This window comes from Mustela nigripes, chromosome 1 (genome assembly GCF_022355385.1).
Source record: "Mustela nigripes isolate SB6536 chromosome 1, MUSNIG.SB6536, whole genome shotgun sequence".
In the NCBI taxonomy this organism is placed as follows: Eukaryota; Metazoa; Chordata; class Mammalia; order Carnivora; family Mustelidae; genus Mustela; species Mustela nigripes.
The window spans coordinates 40323062-40344130 of NC_081557.1; the positions used below are offsets into that span (position 1 = coordinate 40323062).

General features: G+C 43.6%; 1 protein-coding gene and 1 pseudogene across 7 annotated transcripts in view; one reads left to right on the forward strand and one right to left on the reverse strand.

The window, feature by feature from the left end:
- The window catches only part of IRAG1 (inositol 1,4,5-triphosphate receptor associated 1), a 127787-nt gene that overhangs the window by 18775 nt on the left and 87943 nt on the right, over positions 1-21069 (forward strand). The gene's annotated exons all lie outside the window — the stretch shown is intronic.
- On the reverse strand, positions 17384-17546 carry LOC132009070 (U4 spliceosomal RNA; annotated as a pseudogene).

A 21069-nucleotide genomic window follows, 5' to 3' on the forward strand; every position in this document is an offset into this window, starting at 1 on the left:
GTGAGTGCTGTGAAGTGTGTAAACCTGGTGATTCACAGACCTGGGGATAAAAATATATGTTTATAAAAAATATATGTTTATAAAAAATAAAAAATTAAAAAAAAAAAACGTAGATCTTAAAAGTTCTCATTGCGGGCGCCTGGGTGGCTCAGTGGGTTAAGCCGCTGCCTTCGGCTCAGGTCATGATCTCAGAGTCCTGGGATCGAGTCCCGCATCGGGCTCTCTGCTCAGCAGAGAGCCTGCTTCCCTCTCTCTCTCTCTGCCTGCCTCTCCATCTACTCGTGATTTCTCTCTGTCAAATAAATAAATAAAATCTTTAAAAAAAAAAAAGTTCTCATTGCAAGAAAAAAATTTTCGAAACTATGTATGTTCACAGATATTAACTAGACCTAGAGTGAAGATCTTTTTGTGATATGTACAAATACTGAATCGTTATGTTGCACACCTGAATCTAATGTAATGTTATATGTCAATTATAACTCACTTAAAAAAGAGAATACAGAAGAGGATTTGGGGTCAGACTGTGGAGGGCTTTGAAGGTAGAGTTGAGGAAGCTAGGACTTGCTCTCCAGTGGTGGTGAGTCAAGGAGTCCTCTAAGCTGAGCAGTATATGACTAAGCCCGTGCTGAGAATGATCAGTGTAGCGAAGACGGACTGAAGGAAAAGAGACTGAGGATGGGGAGATGAGCTGTGGCAAAATCTCTGCAAGGCTCAAGAAGGGCCCCTCCAGACCAATGGCAATATAAAGGGGGAAGGGTGAACCAAATCCGGTGAGCTTTTCATTAGCCAAGATTCTTGTCTGCATGGAACAGAAATTTATTCAAATTAGATTAGACAATAACCAGAATTTTCTGGGTTACATAACTGACAAGTCTAGCGCAGGCTCAGATGTAGCTGGATGCATGGGGCTCATCCCCTCTACCTCCCAACTGTCCTTGGTATTGGATCTCTTCTCAGGTGGCCTGTGCCTCATGGTGACAACCTGAAACTTGCAGTCCCCAACTTACATCCTATCCTCTCAGAAACCCTGGCAGCAAGAACTCCCCCAGTCATTCCGGCTAGTTACTGAGATGAATTTATCGCTCAGTCTGGGTCATATGCCCATTCCTCGATCACCAGGGTCACAGGGGATTCTGAGGGGACAGCCCTGTGTTACAGTCCCACTCCCACAGTGGGGTCAACCACCCCCACCCCAAGCACAGAGAAGATGAAGATGCTGCTGTTACCAGAAAAAGGGGGACCAGGGCACAAAGCAAGCAAAAACTGCAGGTGTTCCCCCAAAGCACTAACTCTGTGCCAAGTCATTTGCACATCTCATTTCCCCCGCCAACCATTCTGAGGTAGAAACAATTATCTCCATTTTACAGGGAGGAAGATGAGGCATAGACTATCTTGTCCTCCCTTCTCACCCTATGAGTAATTTTCTGCTCTGTGCTGCATGGGAATCTCTTAGAGAGGCCAAAAGTCAGCACAAGGGTCACAGCTAAGAAAAAATGAGAACATGATCTATAAGCTGAGAGACACTCAAACTGCATTTCGGTCTGAAAGTGCAGTGGTGATAGATCCTGACCTTTTAATTGTTAGGAGATTAGAGGTCAGTCTCTATGAAGTGAGGGAGATATTCATGCCCTGCATCTACCTTGTCCTATGGGCAAAAATCTGGGAATCAGGGTTGATCAGGGTGGGAGGCTGGTGTGTGTGTTTGTGTGCGGCTCTCCAGACATGGGGTATAACCTGGTGGTCATACAGAAGCACTTATTGCAGACATTGTGCACAAAACAGAGTCACTTTTCCTGCTGAGCTGAGATTTCCTCCCATGCTGTCAGCATGTCATACTTACAGCAGTAGAGGAGCAACAGGACAGGGAAAATGGGCAACACATGATGCCTTTATTGGGCCAGGTCTGGATGGGATGGAAGCAGAGTAGAACAGAATGTGTTTTGGGAACTTTCCAGCTGAAAGCCCAGAGGAGTAGGGCTGGTGTGCTTGTAATAGATCACATTCTTCTCTATTTCCAAAGCCAGTCCTTTGACGAAGGGGAAAGAGTAGGAGGAATCTCCAAACTGAGGGATGAATCCTTTCATTGAGCCTCATTTTATAGAGACTTCAGAGTGAGAATAAAATATGCCATTCCCATTTGTGCCCGTCATTGTAAAATGCAACATATTTTTATGAATGTCTTTACTAGCAGAATTTGAAATGCCTCAGGTGAGAAATGGTACCCCTTGCAAAACGGATCTGACTTTTGGAAGTGTTGCATGTGTTGAGTGTGGAGTGGTGTGAGTGCATGTACTCGTGTGTGCACGTGTGCCTACATGCAACCTGTGTACTTCCAGAGCATCTTGAGCTATGGCATCTCAACTCTCATTATCCATTGCCTGATTGCTACTGTGCTTCTAGTTGCTGAACTCATTGCCTCGGTCTACCTGGTTTACTCTTGAATACAGAGCTTGGCTTTGTAGGTCCTCAGGAAATTTTTGCTAAATGGAAGAATGGATGACTGATCTGCCCATGCATTTTGGTGAGTTTCTTTCTCTTTGAGCATAGTCTTGCCTCTGTGTCTCTATATGTCTGTCTCTCTGAGTTCACATCCCTTGTACCTTCATCTCTGTATCTTTTAGTCTTTTTGTTTGCCCTCCCTCATTTCTCGCCACATGACCCCATCCTAGAAACATATACCCAGACTCCATCTTTTTTCACCAACCTGTTTTCTTAAATTATATACACTCAGGAATTTTAGAGATGGAAGGAAACTTAGAAATCAGGTAGCTGAATTTTCACATTTTCTGTTTGACGAAACTAGGTCCAGACAGATCACCATGTAGTAAGAACCAAAGGTAGTTTCTATGTTGTTGTTGTTGTTGACGTTTTGTTTTTAACAGATTCTTAAACTATGGTTCACATGCCCTACAATTCACCCACTTAAAATGTACGATTCAATGGTTTTTAGCACATTCAGAGAATTGTGCAGCCATCACCACTATTTCATTCCAGACAATTCTCATTACCCAAAAAGAAACCCTACACTTATGAATAGTCACTTCCCATTTCCCCCATTCTTCACTAACAACCACTAATCTACTTTCTTTCTCTACAGATTTCTCTATTCTTGACATTTCATATAAAGGCAATCATGAAATCATAGAACATATGATCTTTTGTGACTGACTTTTCACTTATCATAAAGTTTTCAAGGTTTATCCATATTTTAGCATGTATTAGTACTTCATTCCTTTTTATGGCTGAGTAATATTCCACCATATTATTCCACCACATTTTATTCATCTGTTAATTACCTGGACATTTCATTTGTTCTCACTTTTTGGCTATTGTGAATAATGCTGCTGAACATTGTGTGCATGTTTTTGTGTGAACAAACGTTTTAATTTCTCTTGGGTAAATACATAGAAGTGGAACTGGTGGGTCATATTGCAAATCTATGTTTAATATGTTGAGGAATTGCTAGTATGTTTCCCAATGTAGCTGTATGATTTTACATTTCCATCAGCAATGCATAATGGCCCCAAATTTTCCACATCCTTACCAATATTTGTTCTTCTCTGTTTTTTGCATTTTAATGGATGTGAAATGGTATCTTGTTGTTTTGATTTGTACTTCTCTGAAGGCTAATGATATTGAGGATCTTTTTGTACATTTATTGGGCATTTGTATATCTTCTTTGGAGAAATGTCTATTTGATTCTTTTGGCCATTTTAAAAGTATTTGTCTTTTTATTATTGATTTGTAAGCATTCTTTATATATTCTGAATACAAGTCTCTGATTAGCTATATCATTCGCAAATATTTTATTATAGTCTATGGGTTGTATTTTCACTTCTCAGTGGTATTATTTATGGTGCAAAAGTTTTTAATTTTGGTGAAATCCAATTTATTTTTTCTTTTGTTGCCTGTATTTTTGGTATTATGTCTAAGAAAGTATTGCCTAACACAAGGACACAAAGATTTACTCCTATGTTTTCATCTAAGAGCTTTACAGTTTTACCTTTTCCGTTTAGGCATTTGATCCATTTTGAGTTAATTTTTATATATGGTATAAGGAAGGGATCCAATTTTACTCTTTTGATGTGGATATCCAGTTGTTCCAGAACTATTTGTTGAAGACTATTCTTTCCCCATTGAATTATCTTGGCACCCTTACTGAAATCAATGACTATAAAAATGGAAGAATTTATTTATGGACTCTTGGTTCTCTTCCATTACTGTCTTACAGTAATTTTATATATTAAGTTTTTAAATTGAGAGATATAAATTATCTATTTTTCCCCTTCCTTTTTCAAGATTGTTTTGGTTATTCTTGGTCCTTTGCATTTCCATATGACATTGAGGATCTATTTGCAGTTTTTGCAAGAAAAAAAAAAGGCAGCTAGGATTTTAATAGGGATTGTGTTGAATCAGTAAATCAATTAGGGGGATATTTCTGCCTTAACAATGTTAAGTCTTCTGATCCTGGGGTGCCTGGGTGGTACAGTTGGTTGAGCATCTGACTCTTGGTTTCAGTCCAGGTCACGATCTCAGGGTTATGGGATCAAGCCCTGTGTGAGGCTCCACGCTCAGCTTGGAGTTTGCTTGAGTCTCTCTCTTCCCCTCCTATTGCCCCTACCCTCTTTTAAAATAGACAGATGAATTAAAAAAAAAAATGAAGAAGTTTTCTGATCCATGAACATGGGATGGTGTTCCATCTCTTGAGGTCTTCCTTCATTTCCTTCAATAATGTTTTGGGGTTTTTTTTCATAGTATTCATTTTTAATTTCTTTTACTGAATGTATTCCTAAGTATGTTAAGCTTTTGATGCTAGTATTATGTTCTCTTAATTTCGTTTTAAAGTGTTCATTGCTAGTGTATAGAAATATAGTTGATTTTTGTATATCAATCCATATTCTGCAATCTTGTTGAACTCATTTATTAGTGCAAATAGATTTTTAGTGGATTCCATAGGATTTTATATACACAAGTTTATGCCATCTGCAAGTAATAGTAGTTTTACTTCTTCATAACTAGAATTTTGGAGCCCTAGTCCAGAACATCTTTATTTCTTCAGAGAGTCCTGCAAGGAGCTTTGTGGTTGTCTTAAAAAATGTTAAAGCAGTTATTCCTGCAAATTCATTGATCCCAATTTCCAAGATTAAGTGTTTGAAAGAGATTTGAATTCAAACCTGATACAGCTAAGAAATTCTATTAATAGCTGCATTAGTTTGCTAGGGATCCCATAACAAAATACTGTAGACTGGGTGCCCTAACCAACACAAATAATTTTTCTCACAGTTTTGGAGATGTCCAAGATCAAGGTGTTGGCAGATTTGATTTCTCCTGTGGTCTCTCTCCTTGGGTTGTAGATGGCCACCTTCTTTCTGTGTCACTATGTGGTCTTTCCTCTGTGCGGGCACATTCCTGGTGTCTCTCTATGTGTCCAAATTTTCTCTTCTTATAAGAATGCCAGTCAGGGGGCTCCTGGGTGGCTCAGTGGGTTAAGCCGCTGCCTTCAGCTCAGGTCATGATCTCAGGGTCCTGGGATTGAGCCCCACATTGGGCTCTTTGCTCAGCGGGGAGCCTGCTTCCTCCTCTCTCTCTGCCTGCCTCTCTGCCTGCTTGTGATCTCTCTCTCTCTCTGTCAAATAAATAAATAAAATCTTAAAAAAAAAAAAAAAAGAATGCCAGTCAGATTGGATCAGGGCTCACCCTAAGAGCGTCATTTTAACTTCACTTGGTCTTAGCCAAAAGGCTGAGAAGCGATCAGCTTCGTTTTAAATCAGTCACCTCTTTTAGGACCTATCCCTAGATATAGTCACATTCTGAGGTACTGGGGAGTAGGGCTTCAATATATGAACTTTGGGACACAGTTCACCCCCAAAAAATAGCCTTATGAGTGTTCCCCTGAGAGATCTGATCTCTGGTTAGCTGCAACTAGGGAAGCCAGCATTTGTTTAAATAACCCATTCACATGACCACTAAATGACATTGGCTTGCAGCCAGAATTAAAAGGCATTGCCTATGGTTCCTGAGATAAAGGATCTTCATGTGTAGTTTTGCATGTTCCTTGAGCTCAGTTAGTCAATCTTCTCTACAGCCACATCAAGGAAGGTCAGTAACCAGCCATCAGACACAGAACTCACAGCACCTCCATTTATACTGACTACTGGAAAACAACAACAACAACAACAACAACAGGGGCACTTGGGTGGTTCATTCAGTTAAGCATCTGCCTTCACTTCAGGTCATGATTCCAGAGTCCTGGGATTGAGTCCCAAGTCGGGCTTAGGAGTCTGCTTGTCCCTCTCCCTCTGCCCTTCCCCCATTTGTGCTCTCCTTTTCTATCTCCCTCAAGTAAATACTTAAAATCTTAAAAAAAAAAAAAAAAAAAAAAAGCAAAAGTAATTCCAAGTTGTGCTGTGTGAATGAACAGTATGGTGATGAACTTGCATGAGGAGTCCTTCTGTGAAGTAAAATTTGAAGTTCTTAAATGGAAAGACTCCTGTGAAGTGAACTTTAAACTTCTTAAAATGTTCACTCGAATTTTATTCTCTTTTGAGTGAAGGGTCCATTTTGGAAGCTCAAGATGTAAGTATTCTTTGCTCTGTACTTCTTATAGTAGCCGAAAGCAAGATGCTACTGATCTCAATCATATCAGTAGGAACTAAAAATCAAGATTACTCTCCAGATCATCTGAGTTAAGGCATCATCCTACCTTGGCTGGTGCGCTTATCTCCCTCTTTCCTTTGCACAGTTTATGTTCCCCTTTTCAGTCTTATTTTTAACACTCTTGCCCTTTGAGTGTTTTTATTGACATCTGGCCACAAACCCTTTTAGGAAGCAGGCAGTTATAAATCACCTACAGAGAAATCAATAAAAACCAGTTCAATCCACAGTAATACTGATTTGCCCCCAGATAACCAAGACCCTTCAGGCTCAGCAGTTATACTCATGGGGGTAGGGTGAAGGATAAGGGGGTATATATTCTGAGAGAGGCAATGAGCTGCCAGCTCCCAGAGGCTCAAGGAAGGGATGGACTTGGCTTCTATCCACACACTTCTCATCCAGCCTCAGGGGAAAGCTCTGTGTTTCCATTTCATCCAGCTCAGATTTTTCCAACCACATCAGTGGCATTTTCTTATCTCCTGAGGATCTGCTTCAGAGCTAAAGTATCTTCTTCGAGCCTCAAGAAAGGGCAGAAGGAATGAATTGTTGTATTTTCAGGGGGGTGGGGGAAGTTGGGAGAGTGTGTTACTGTAACACAGAGGCATGGAGGAAGAAAGAAGCTCCATCAAGCTGTCTGTTGTCAGCCCACTGCTTTTCATCAGTACAAGTTGGGGAGGCCACCCCTCCAGCCAGAACTCCAGAGAGTCAAAAGTCTGAAAGTCATTGTACAGAAGCTGAAAGCTAGGTCCAGAGATAGGCATGACTGGCCCAAGGTCACAGAGTGGTTTCATAACCAGCTTACAAAGAAATAGCCCCATTGCTTTGAAATCCTAGTTCTCCTCCAAAAGGAGCTGTGCTCAGAAAATGAAAATTCATTTGTCAAAACAAAACAAACAAACAAACAAAAAGTAAATCTGCATAGAAAAGATATCCATAAGTTTATTTATTAAAAATGAGTACAGGGGCGCCTGGGTGGCTCAGTGGATTAAGCCGCTGCCTTCGGCTCAGGTCATGATCTCAGGGTCCTGGGATCGAGTCCCACATCGGGCTCTCTGCTCAGCGGGGAGCCTGCTTCCCTTCCTCTCTCTCTCTGCCTGCCTCTCTGTCTACTTGTGATCTCTCTCTGTCAAATAAATAAATAAAAATCTTTAAAAAAAAATGAGTACATCATACATCAAATTGCCCACTGTTAGGACCATGAGGGTCATCAGACCATTTGGACCAAACCAATTATGCCCTCTTGGAAAATGGGACTATACTAAAACCTTCAGAAGAGAATTTCCTAAAAGGGGGTTTCCTCTCCTCTCCGTCAGTGAAAATATTCCAACAGTAAGGCCCAGGGTACTGGGGTCAGGTGGTAGGAGCCAGTGAGACTGTTCATAGTACGCTGAGTGCAGGGCCTCCTTGAATCAGGAACACAGAACCAGGGCTGCAGTGAAAATCTCACAACCCATGAAAGCCTGATTTTACTTCCCAGTAGTACCTTGTTTCTCCAAGTTGGATATCTCTATTAACTCAGTCCTGGTCCTGCAGGGAGTCTTCCCCCTTTCCCTTCAGGGGCTTTTCTGGAGATGTGTGCCTTTCAGCTGGGTTAAGGAATTATAAACACTAATTATGTTTCAAGTTCCAGGGATACAAAGATGAGAAAGATTGGGTTTTAAAGGATAAGTAAGAATCACCCATGAAAACTACTGAGTTGCTATCAGTCAAGTGGGAAAGACCAACCTGCAAACAAATAATTGCTATTACGTGACAGCGGGGTTGGCAAACCTTTTCCTGTAAAAAGCCAAATAGTAAGTATTTTAGGCTTTATGAGTCAGATAGAGTCTGTCTCAACTACTCAACGCAGCCCTTGTAATGCAAAAACGGCTATAGGCAATACATAAATGGACGACTGTGGCTATGTTCCAGTAAAACTTTCTTTATATAAAAACAGTCATTTGGTCATATTTGGTTCACAGACCGTAGTTTGCTGAACCCTGTGTTAGAGAAATGTCACGACAATATCCAAAACAAATAATAATAACAACAGTGATAATAATAAAAGCTACCATTTTGATAGCTAACTCTGCTAGAGACCCTACACCAGGCAATGTCTCTACAATTCACATATATTGGCCTGTTTATTTTTCATAACAACTTGTGAGGACACTGAGATTCAACAGCCAAATCACAGAGTTAGGAAGTGACAAACACAAGGTAAAACCCGATCTTGTTTGGCTCTACAGTCTATGTTCAAATAAACCACTTACAACTCTGAAAAGAAATGGGCAGAAGGAGTTCATCTGGGGAGGAGCCTGAGGATCCTACAGGAAGATCCCTCATCCTACAGGTGAGGACAGTCTTCCTCGGAGGCAGGTGGGAGAGAAAGGTCTTTGAGGCAGAGAGTGGTATGGAGGTTTGAAAGTACATGGAACATTTGGAAACAGGATCATTAGGTGATGCTGGGGTGTGGGATACCTTGGTGATTGTGGCTAGAGAAGAAACAGGATTGTAGCTCAGAGCAGGAAATCTGGCATATGTGCCAGAGAACCTGGACTTTATCTAGGGACCAGAGATTTGCCAGCTCTAGTCTTCTAGACCGGCTGTATCGCACTTCCATGAGGGACTGTCAGCCATACAGATCCTGGGCCCTGTCCCCAGATATTTTGATCCAGTAGATCTGGGATGGAACCAGGAGAATGCATTTTATCAAACACCTCAGATGATTCTAGTAAGCATTCTTGGATTTAGGAATCAGTGCAGGAAGAGCCAGTAAAATGTTCTAATCAAGGGAGAAATATAACCAAAGTTGCTTTAAAAAGGTCATTTCTACTTGAAAGATTATTTGTTAGGAGAATGATCAGTCTTGGAGGTCCATTTCTGGTTAGTTATCAGCTTCTCTCATCTGAAAGTGCAGACGAGAAATTTCCAGAAGTTTCTGCATTTCCACAGGCTTTTAAAGAATGACTCAGCTTAAACCCTGGGTTGAACTCTATGCTGTTGACCAAACAGTTAATTTAAGGAGAAATAGTATATAAACAACAAACTGCAATTTAGTAGAATATATGTGAATCTGATGTTAAGGAAAATACCTTCTCCATGATGAATCAGTTGGTGAATCCTTAGCCAGAAAAATGTCGTCTGGTCCTCTGGTCCTGTGTCAAAGTTTCTTCTGTGGCGGTGGTGGTTGACAACAGTGCTGCAGGGTTCTGTGTTGCCCTCAAAGCCTCAGCATGGTGTGATGAGCAGAACCTGGGCTTAGAGTCAGACTACCCTGAACTCAAATCCTGTTGAAAGTGCTTAGTAATTATGATGCCTGGAGCAAATTATCCTTTCTGAGCTTCAGTTTTCTCACCTGTATAATGAGAATAATAATTTCATGCAGGGTATTGTCATGACAGAATTAGATGAAGCATATAAAGAGTCGGATAGAGAACCTGGCATAATAAATATTGGTTCTCTTCTGATGATGCCTCAAAATTGTTACTAATACTCAAAATTGATGCATTTCCCATCTTTCCATAGTGGAAAGATGACAACTCCCTGGAGAGAAATCCTCTGTGGTTACTTCCTGTCTCATATTATCAAGTAGCCACTGTTACACAAGCCTGTTTATGAGGAACACACTGAAATTCATGTGCCTCAGGCCACCAGAGTTTGCTGTTGAGAGCCATTCCCAAGCTCCTGCCTTCCTCTTCCTCACCACCATTTTGCAACACTGTTTATCATAGCCTGTTCTCAAGTGGTGCCTGAAGACCCAAATCCTGTGGCTATCTGCATAGATTTGGTTGCTAAGGGAACTGGTCCACTTTACTTTGGCATGCGGCTTCTTGTGGCCACAGCCTCCGTCCAAGTTCTGAGTTGACCAAACTACAAATGCATTTCAGTTCAGATTCCCCTGATGACCCTGGCCAAGATCTACAACTCTTCCCATTCCCTCCACTGGTTTCAGTGTGCAAGGTATAATCTTCTTGGTCCTGCAAACTGGAATCCTCACTCCAAAGTGTGGCGCTGGGGTTCCAGGCAGCAAACCTGTTCACAAAGCCCCCCATTGGTCTGGGGTCTGATTTCCCAGGGAACAGTTAGCAGTCAGATCCCATCCCATCCAATGCTGAGCTGAGGAATAGATGGAGTGAGCTCCTGGTAGTCATCTGGAAGGAAGCAACAATGTTGGAAAATCATTTGAAGGTTGGAGTTGAACTCAATTAACATGTCTTTATATTCACCAGGTATCTTTTAGGCAGTAACAAGGAGGTTGGTCAAAGCTAATTCCTCATTTGGAACCTGAGTAGATGTTTAAATGTATACATGTATAGTGGAAGGTAGGGTGGTGGGCAGGCATTGGAGGGGTGGGAGATTCAGAGGTTTGGGTTGGGGTTTCAGGGAGGACACTGATTCCATCAATATGGGCTGGGAATGCAGAAGGAGAATCAGGTTCTGAGAAAGGCACAGGGTGATACATTTAGTTAGGGAATAACTTAGGGAAAGCTCATTTGCTCTAGATCTGAGTATTCCAGCTCAGACTCTCATGTTGGCAGCAGAGCAGCAAGGTGAGAGAAGCCTCTGGTGTCCAGAAAGTCCCTGTACAGCCTACTTTACAAAGGCTAAGCTTTGTACCAGTAGGAATTCTTTATTGCAAGTGTCAAAAAAGCCAACACAAACCAACTTAAGCAAAAAGGGATATTTGTTGGTTCTTGAAACATAAAAGGCCAGGGATATCAGGCATAGCTTGATCAAGGCATCAGATGACAGCCTCAGGGCCTAGTTTCTAGCTCCTTGCTATCTTCTCTTTCACATTGATTTCATTCTTAGACAATAAGGATTCTGTTTTCACCATCTTACGTTTAAGATCTCAGTTAAGACTCTCTTTCCCATGGAGATTCCTCAAGAAATTAAAAATAGAACTCCCCTATGACCCTGCAATTGCACTCCTGGGTATTTACCCCAAAGATACAGATGTAGTGAAAAGAAGGGCCATCTGTCCCCCAATGTTTATAGCAGCAATGGCCATGGTCGCCAAACTGTGGAAAGAACCAAGATGCCCTTTAACGGACGAATGGATAAGGAAGATATGGTCCATATACACTATGGAGTATTATGCCTCCATCAGAAAGGATGAATACCCAACTTTTGTATCAACATGGATGGGACTGGAAGAGATTATGCTGAATGAAATAAGTCAAGCAGAGAGAGTCAATTATCATATGGTTTCACTTATTTGTGGAGCATAACAAATAGCATGGAGGACATGGGGAGTTAGAGAGGAGAAGGGAGTTGGGGGAAATTGGAAGGGGAGGTAAACCATGAGAGACTATGGACTCTGAAAAACAATCTGAGGGGTTTGAAGTGGCGGGGAGGGGTGGGAGGTTGGGGGAACCAGGTGGTGGGTATTAGAGAGGGCACAGATTGCATGGAGCACTGGTTGTGGTGCAAAAATAATGAATACTGTTATGCTGGAAAAAAAATAAAAAGACTCTCTTTCCCAGCAAAATCACATTGTGTCTCATTGGCTCTGGGTAGGTCACATGCTCACCAATCACTGTAACTGGGGGGATGTGATGCAAAGATGTTCAAAGGCAGCCTCCAGCCTTGGGGGTCACCAGTTAGATCCCCTCACCTCTGATTGATGATTGCTCTCCATAGGCAACATGGACCCCAAACTCATAGGGTAGAAAGTAGGGCTCAGGCTGGCAAATTAGCCCAACCTACTACTGTGGATATGGGAAGACTGAGGCCTAAGTGGTAAAGGAACCCACTGTGACACAGGTGGATGGCTTCACAGTTTGCTCTTCCCTCCCCAAGAAGACCTCTGTCACTGAGCCTCTGTAATCCTTCCTCTGGCCTCCTGAAGCACATATTAGGCCATGCTGTGCCCTGATGCCCAGCACCAGGGTTTGGGCCTCTTTCCACAGCTTCTGAGAGCTGGGATTCAGAAAGTAAATAGGGGGCAAGGAATTGAGCCGGGGCACTCCATCCCAGCAGGGAAGAGCTATCTCTTCTATTTGTTTTAGCTGATGCAGCTTTTTCCTATGGACTCCAGGGGATGCTGGGAGAAAGACTTTCCATTCTGTGCCTCAGCCACAGTCCTTGCTGTCCCTGAGGTAGGGCTGTGATCTGGAACAATCAAGATCCTCCATAAGGAGAGTTCTCCCAATATTTCTCATTCTGTCTCTACTGGGGTTGGAGGAGAACAAGAATGGTTTCTCACTCAAGCAGGGTCAAGGACACCATTTTGGGTATAGGAAACTTGGGTTTTAGTACTGACCCTGTTTCCTGACTGTGTGATCTAGAGCAAATCATTTTATCTCTCTGAGGTTTGGTTCACCTCATCTGTAAAATGGAGATATACCTACTTCACAGAATGGAGAGGGTTTAAGAGCTAATTATATATTGTGCTTGGAGTGTGGTAGGCCATATGAAAAGTGAGGTTTGATTTGTAGAGTCTTTGCTTTCAAAGGAGGGATTCACCAGACACTGAACAATTGCTCTGGACCTATGCTATGTTTCCACAGCTTGGGGCACAAAAGAAAGCTTTGTGTCATCAGACTTGGCAGAGGCAATTAATGTAGAGGAAACAGAGACCACTGTGTGGCAGATAGGGGGCGACTGCATCATGCTGTCATAGACCAGAGAGCACACAGTATCCTGGAGAGATCAGGGAAGGCTTCCTGGAAAGGCAGCCTGAAGGACTCAGGTCCTCAGAGCCCAAGACCTAGCCTAATACCTGACACTAAGGAGATACCCACTAAGCATTTGTGGAATGAATCAATGAGTTAGGCAGGCACTATGAAAGCCATCTTTTTCTTTGGATTTTCTGAAACCAGTTCCCACATTCAGAGTTCTATGGTCACTTCCCAGAACAAAGCTGGGAAGGGAGGGGGAGAAGAGGAAAGAGGGAAGGAGGGACTGACAGAGAGAGGACTGGTATACTGGGATAGTTATTTATCTATTTATTTAGTCATTCATTCATTCATTCATGTTGGGGTTAATGGTCTTGTTGAGTTAAGAAAGAAGTTTTATTTTTAGGGACGCCTGGGTGGCTCAGTTGGTTGGACGACTGCCTTCGGCTCAGGTCATGATCCCGAGTCCCGGGATCGAGTCCCACATCAGGCTCCCAGCTCCATGGAAAGTCTGCTTCTCCCTCTGACCTTCTCCTTGCTCATGCTCTCTCTCACTGTCTCTCTCTCTAGTAAATAAATAAAATCTTTAAAAAAAAAAAAAAGAATTCAGTATTTAAAAAAAAAAAAAAGAAAGAAGTTTTATTTTTATTTGGAACAGTTTCCAAGGTAACAGGGTTCTGATCCTGGTTTTTTCAGACAGGCTGCTCCTGGGTAGTCCTTGAAACATCTCATGTCTTAGACAAAACACCATTTGTCTCTCTCCATCCTTGTCCTCATCCTGAGGAATGAATGTCTTCAGACACAGAAGCCAGAAGCTCCAAGGAAAAGGTTGTTAGCTGAGATCTGTCCCCACTTTTGGCTTCTGAGAGTCCACATGTGCAGTGTGGGCAGGACTAGCTGTTGCCACGGTCCCATCAAACTGGCCCAATTCCTCTGGCCTTCTCCCTGAAATGAAACCACAGTTCCCAGAGATTCCGGGTTCTGGATTCCCAGAACCCCCAACATCAGCATCTGTCCCCTCATCAGAGCAGGAGTTAGGCCACGTGTCCAGGTTTGGCTTCGAGACTATGACCATTTTGCCAACCCTCATGGCTCAACTCTTTTGCAGGGGGAACTAGTTTCAGGAACAGCAGGGCAGCAGACACTAGGGTAATGGCATATTTGAGCGCATACAACTGGCAGCAATTTGGGGACCGCATTAGCCATTTTTCGAAGTGGAGCTGGAAGAGCCAGTGGGGTCGCTCTGTGGCTTCCTGCAGGATTTAAGTGAAAGCTGCAAGTCCCATTGATAAGAAAATCCTAAAAGTGGCTTTGCAAAGTACTCCCAGATGGTCAAACAGAGGCATGTAAGTGGCAGAGGAAGAGGCCCTGCTCTCTGTGAGGTTTCAGTTGGTAGAATCCTAAGGGGAAAATTTGCACACCTGTGTGTCAGAGAAGACAGGAAACCCACTTACATCATCAAGAGAGAAAATGGAGCTGTTAACCTGGGTAAGCTCAGTAGGAACAGTGCAGGTAAGGCTGTCTACCTACAGATGTAGCCGCCTGGGTGATGTATGCTCAGATCACATAAATAAGAGGAAAATGGGGCCTTGTCTTCCTCATTTCTCACATGAGGAACTCCAAGGCCATGATGGGGCCACAAGCAAAATCAGCCCTGGAGGGGCCATTTGACTTCCCAAGGGTTCCTAAAAACCAGGGTTTGGACTCTTAACAACTCTGTATCAGTCTGTGACATATTTCCTTCTACTGTCTCACCTACTCATTCATTTATTCATCTATTCAAGAAATCCTGGCAGATGAATTATATGCTGCCCACTGTTTAGAACATGATTCTTCATGAAGTGTGTCTGAGAAGGGGGAAGATAGGTAGGAGGTGGAGGGGATAGTGTACCCAATGCAGGCAGCGGGGCGGACCCTCGTCAGAGTTCACTGGGGGACAATTCATGCTTCTGTACCCTGAAGTTCAATTAATAGTTAATAGATACTTGCCATACGCTTTAGGGGGACTGGGTAGCAGGAAGGTTGAGAACCGCCTGTGCAGTAAATAGATAATTACAAGACAAGAAAAAGAGCCATAAGGCAAGGGAGAACATGTGCCTATTGGGAGTCCAGAAGAGTGGCATCAGAAGATGGAGTCTAGGAGGCTTTGTGGCAAAAGTGACATTTGAACAGAGTATTAAAGGATGAACAAGAGTTGGCCAGGGAATTCCCAGATGGGAGAGTCCACAAGAAGGTTCAGAGCCTCAACTAGCACATACTGAAACAAGGACTATTAATGCCTAAGTAGTCCATGATCAGGCATAAACTGTCCTAAGTAATTTTTCAGAACACCTTCAACAATCCTTCATTTATTATGCAAGTAAGTCATGCTCATTGTGGGAAAATAATGAAAAAAAAAACACAGATACAAATATTTAAAAGGTGTTAAATTGATTTTAATCATAATTCCTTTTGAAGACGACCACTTTTAACAATTGGGTTTTAACCTTCCAGACTTCTTTCCCTAATATGTAGCCATAATCTATCTATATCTATTTCACATAAAAATATTTATAATTTTGAAATGAAAGTACAATCATACTACCTATTTTTCCCCTCGATCAATATATTGTGAACAAAAATGATTATGTCTAAAGTGTCAAACTACGCATTTTAACCATCTTGGATAGAACTGTTCTGAAATGGAACTTGCTCTCCTGTCTTTTCCAGGGAGCCAACATCAGAGCTTAGCTTCATTCATGCCTGCTAGCTTCCGGCTGGGCTATAAGCTGGGGCTGAACTCAGCTGACAAGGAAGGCGTCAGAGAGTGTATGCCAGGCTGAGAGCTTATATCTTCTCTTCAGAATGCAGCTGCTTCCTTCCTGTAGTCAGTTGTCCCTTCTCACTGCTTTTAAGGGCTGGGAAGAAAACCGAGCCTTTCAAGTGCATGGGAAGGAGTACACCTACGTTGTAAGCCCTGTGTGGCATGAAGCAAAGTGACTTTTGTTAATCGATATTCTCTTTCTCAGAGGCGAGTGAAAGAACATTTCCTAAGTACTATGTGCTGGACACATGCTTTATTTTATTTAAGTCTCCTAACAATCCTTTGAGAGAAGTATCTTAGCTCCATCTTCCAAATGATAGCCTGATCCCAGAGAACATTCATTGCTTTGTCAAGGATCACGGAGCTGTAAGGGCCAGAGCTATCCTGGAACCTGGTCTATTTCACTTCCAAACCCCTCCTGTTTTCACTGTACCATAGCTCTTGCTTGCTACCAAATGTTGTGCTGAGTTTGAATTGATGACATTGTCAGAGGCATGTCCACTGGACTGGCGGGGTGCTTCTGTGTGGAAAGGCCTTGGCCTCCCACATAATTTTTCATGACCTCAGAAGTGAATAGTAACTGCTCTCATTAGATGGCACCAGTATTCCCTGGCCTACCACACTCCATCTTCCTTAAGAAGGGGCAGGACAGTCCAACTTATATGTTGGAGGGGCTTCTCTGGCATCATGTAGAGTGTGGTTGGAAAGGGCCAGACCAGAGGGAAAGAGAAAAAGAAGGTTTTTGCGGTGACACAGTTCATCCAGATCCATGGCAGGGATGGTGGCCAGGGGAAGGAGAGAAGCAATCAAAGACATGTCTGAACTAAGACTGACAGGACTCAGAGTCCAGCTGATTGTAGGGTGATGGAGAGGGGTAGTTATGATGACTTCTGGGTTTTAAGTCTGAGTACCATTCACTAGGGTACAGGAAGAGTGGGCTTGGGAGAAGGCAGGGTTGGGGAGGGAAAGAAATGATAGGACTTGTTCAGGACATGGTACACCTAAGCAGCATTGTGCAAAGGTAACTGGCCATCAGATCTCTGTAATTCTGCTATCATGGGGTGATATTAAGGTCATCTGCATTCCTTCTGCACCCTGGCAGGGGCGAGGAGCTGAGCCCAGAACAGAGAGGCTCATTGGTGAGCTAGTAAATGTTTAAGACAAAAGCCTTGACATGGAGCATTTGCTGATCTGCTGATTTCTGTGACACCATGACGAAGTTCAGCTACTAACTCCACATTCACTGAATGTGAAGTTGGAAAGCGATGCACAGTAGCACATCATTATATAGAGTTTCCCTCCACAGATAAAAGAAAACTAAATAATCTCAAGAGATGATTTAACAATAAGATGTAGCAAAATAATTAGGATCATTGTGGGTGTTTATTTCATTTTTAGTGTCATTTAATTGTAACTTAATTCTTAATTAGCAATAATCACGCCTTGGATAAACCTCATTGACTACAATACTTCCACAGCACAAAGCTATAATTCAATTTTTAGTGATGTCTGTGTTTAACAACCAGCTCACAAAATTCTTAACAATTAGTACACCACTGGAGAAGCTCCAAGAAAGGACAAGTTGGAAGAGCTATAAATCTACCTCCTTGTCACACAGGCTGAGGGACTCCCCCGGGTCACACATCTGGGAGGGCAGATTCAGACCCAGGACCTAGGAGGAGGCTCTTGGTCCTCTATGCTTCCTGATGGCCCCTCAGTGCCCTGGTCAGTCACACAGACCCAGGGAAAAACCGTGTGGTCCTTGACCCTAGGGTGATGATTCATGTCACCCTGGAGTGAGTGACTCAGGGAAGAGGCTGCTGGGCGGCCTGGAACAAAGAGAACTGGGCAAGATTTATTTCTGCTGGGAGCTAAATGGGAGGCTCAGATACTTTTTTGCTGTTTCCAGTGCCTTTGAACTGCCTCCGATTGAGCAATTGCACATATTTCCAAGAAGAGAAAATTTTTTCAAGTGGACTTATTTTTAAAAAAGAATTGCTGAAGTGAACAAGCTGGGGAGGAAACCTGGGGAAATGTTTTGGCTGACTTCCTGTCATGGCTGGGGGTTGGGCTCGGCTGGAGTGAGATCCGGCCCTGGCTTGGCCATTTTTCAGGGTACCTAGAACCCAATCCCAGGAATGTGAGGGTTTCACCAACCCACTTCCTCCAAAATGGTACCCAAGGTCCAAGGAGCTTCCTGAGTGCCAGGGAGTTAGGTTGAGAAAGGTGCGCTTGTACCTGACATCATTTGTCCTGGCTTACTTGACAAGATATCCACCATGCTTTCTGTGAGTCGTTGGTCAGTAGATGACCCCCAAATCAGCCTTCTCAAGGCACCTTCAAGTCTGGCAACTTTGCTCCTGGCTACATAGAAATGAGTGTGCCATGTGCCCCCCTGCCCACACACACCCATCCCCTGGGATGAGAAGAGTCTTGTGAGGCTGTCTGAAGGCCTTGTCTATCAAGTCATTCCAAACAACCATTACTTCTCTTTGGGGTCTTTTCCTCAGGGTTCTGTCTGGGAAACGGGACCCAAGACCTCTCTGCTCTTAGAGTTTGGGACTTTCCCCCCATTTCTCCAGGGAAGCAGGGCAAAGGCTCTTTTCTAGTACCTCACCAGAGTCCATATTTTCATTGCTTTTACATGGCCTCTCCTGTCTGCTCCTTGCCCCATAATCTTTTACTAGTCCTGGGGATGAGGGGACAACTATGCTTACTTAGGGTGCTTTCCCCAAATCTCTTTTCTGAACCCTGAGCCTTCTTCATTTCCCTAAGGTCTAGCCCCTCACTACATATGAGGCAGAGACAGACTCCCTTTTCCATACGTCTTGCTTCTACACCTCTCCCCGAGGCAATGAGCACAGAATGGCCTCCATGTTTGTGTGAGGGGAAAGGCAATGGGGGGAAAGGAGGTCTGAGGGGAAGGGAGGGGTCAGTTACTATTTTTGATATCTCAGGTGTCCCCTACTCCACCCCCCTGCTTAGCACATTGGCTGCCAAATTTTGCACTCTTCCTATTGGGGCTGGTTTAGCATCTCCTCCTGGACATGGTCATGACACTGGTCTGAGCAGAAGCTGGTTCACTCTGGGGCTGAAATGGGTCTGAATTGGGGGAGGAAGGTACCCCCAGCCAACAGAACCTATAAGAGATCCTCAGGCTTGGAGAGCATGGCTAGAGGGTGGAGACATCCATGGGGTGTTGGGAAGTGCTCAGGACCTGACTGCAGCCCCTGTTATCCCCCCTGGCTCCGTGGACCAGAGAGATTGTGTTGAGGGCAAGAAGTCATTGGGAAGTCCCTTCCAGCCCCTCATCTTTCCCTCTCTGTTGCATCTTTCTTCTGCCCTTCTATACTCTACCCTTGCTTCCCTGGGACTGACCACTGCACAGATCGAGGGCTGACCACAGCATACCTGAGATGACCACAGAACAGGTTTGAGATGACTGCAGCACAGATCAATGGCTTACCACAATGCAGACCTGCAACTGACCACAGCATAGCCCTGGGATGACCACAGCATGGACTTGGGATGACCACAGTACTTACCCCCTCTCTCTAACCCCATTGGTTGCCCAACAACAGAGTATGTTTGTACAATAAGAGTAAATGCCAGGGTGTAAAGCCCCTGATGGGTTTAATTCCAATCACATCTAACTGCCTTTTATCTACAAGTTTGTACAGAGAAGTCCTGGCAAGGTCAGGAATATATATCCTTTACCTGCAAGAGACGAAGCTTGAGCTCTGCTATTCAGGATTAATGGCAGACTCTCTGGACCTGCTTGGATTTTGATGCCATGACTCAGAGAACTCAGCTGCCCTATTCAGAGGGGGGGAAAGGAACTCGTTGAGTACATACAATGTCCAACCATATTGCTTGTATTCTCTAAGTTAATTCTTATAACAACCCTAATAGAGAAGATGAAGAAACAGAGGCCAGGGGAGACTAATCCAGCAGGGAAGAGGCAGAAGAGAATTAGAATCCAATCTTCCAGGTTCCAAAGCCCTCTTGCAGCATCCCAAGGTTAGGAAGCAGGATGGCTTTTTCCTGAGTTGAACCCTGCTTAGGCTTGCTTATGGGATCTAGGACCCAGTTCTGCAGTTAGCCAGGCCTAGGGACCCACAGAAGTGCCTATCAGCACTTTGACCTGATCTCTGATGCCCCAGATTTTCTAAGTGTGTGGGGGGACAGCCCTGGAGTGAGATCAGGAACCAGGGAGCACCCTCTCTCTCCCATGAGAGTAACCACAGGAGGAGGAAGATTGGGAGGCACTGCCAAAAGATGCCTGCTTTCACCGCATGGACACATTTGTTTATCATATACCAAAAGCAAGCCCTTCAAAATTAGAGGCAGAAAGCTGATGTCTGTAGCAAGTCCTGGGGAATAGGGGTTCTGGGACCTTCTCTGATGGCCCCTCACTCACAAGTATGGCTTTGATTAAGTCTTTGCCCCTGTCTGGATCTGTAATATGGGAGCAGGAGGCAGGATCTGCTGATCTCCAGTGGCCCTCTCCATCATCCTCTGAATTTGCAGAGGGACTGAGAGAGATGTGTGTGCACTCACCCCAAACAATTTCCTTCATCAAATTCTTCATCTAGAGATAGGCCAGTGGTATTAATAGCAACCTAATCTCTTTCAAATTCTTTGTGTTGCTAAAATGAAAGCAAAAATTCAAAGCTGGAAGAACAAAAAACCTTCCTTCTGAGAATTCTGAGTCACTCCAGAAAGGTCAGTGGAGTCTGGATTAACCCGTTTTTTTTTCCCCAGAAGGGCCTCTGGCTTTTCCCCGGACATCCAAAGATTAACAAAGAAAATGTGAGAGCCACTCAGTTTGTAGACTGTGCTCCTGGGTCACTGTGATTCAGAGAGCAGTATGGTTTCCTCTGGGCTGATGGCAAGGCTCTGGGAGAGGCATTCTTGGGGCCATTATAAAGGTCACTACTTGCCAAGACCACTACCCATGAGCCAGTGGCCTTGACCAGTTGGGGACTGGGGAGTCAAACAGACCTCATG